The sequence below is a fragment of the Ursus maritimus genome, unplaced genomic scaffold (assembly GCF_017311325.1).
Source record: "Ursus maritimus isolate PB19 unplaced genomic scaffold, ASM1731132v1 scaffold_32, whole genome shotgun sequence".
In the NCBI taxonomy this organism is placed as follows: domain Eukaryota; kingdom Metazoa; phylum Chordata; class Mammalia; order Carnivora; family Ursidae; genus Ursus; species Ursus maritimus.
In genome coordinates this window covers 23,822,988-23,823,463 of record NW_024425786.1, presented here as the reverse complement: position 1 = coordinate 23,823,463, position 476 = coordinate 23,822,988, and positions in this window count along the sequence as shown.

Below are 476 nucleotides of genomic sequence, written 5' to 3'. Positions count from 1 at the left end.
TGCGGAGAGGAACGAACCACGAGGAGGAGCGGGGGAGGCGCCGAGGGCAGTGGGTCAGCGCCCCGCGGGGCAGGTGGGCGGGCCCAACCGCCCCGCGAGCCGGCACGCTAGCCAGTCAGCGGGCGCGGGGGGCGGGCCACTGGGCTCGCGCGCCGCGCCCCGTAGCGCCCCCTGAGGGGCGGCGGCGGGAGCTGGTTCCGGCTGCGCGCGCAGCGGTGGTGGCGGCGGCGCGATCGGCCGGGCTGTAACCGTCGTCCGTCCGGTAGCGGCTGGAGCGGCAGCGGCGGCCGGGCACTGCGCGAGGCGACGCCACAGGGCAGCGGCGGCAGCGGGGCCAGCGGCGGCAGCAGGAGACGCAGCGGCGGCCGCAGCAGCAGCAGCAAGACGGACTCGTGGACACGCGCCGCCGCCGCCGCCGGGCCGGGCCGGGTGTCGCGCGCCGAGGCTGGGGGGGAGTCGTCGCCGCCGCCGCCACC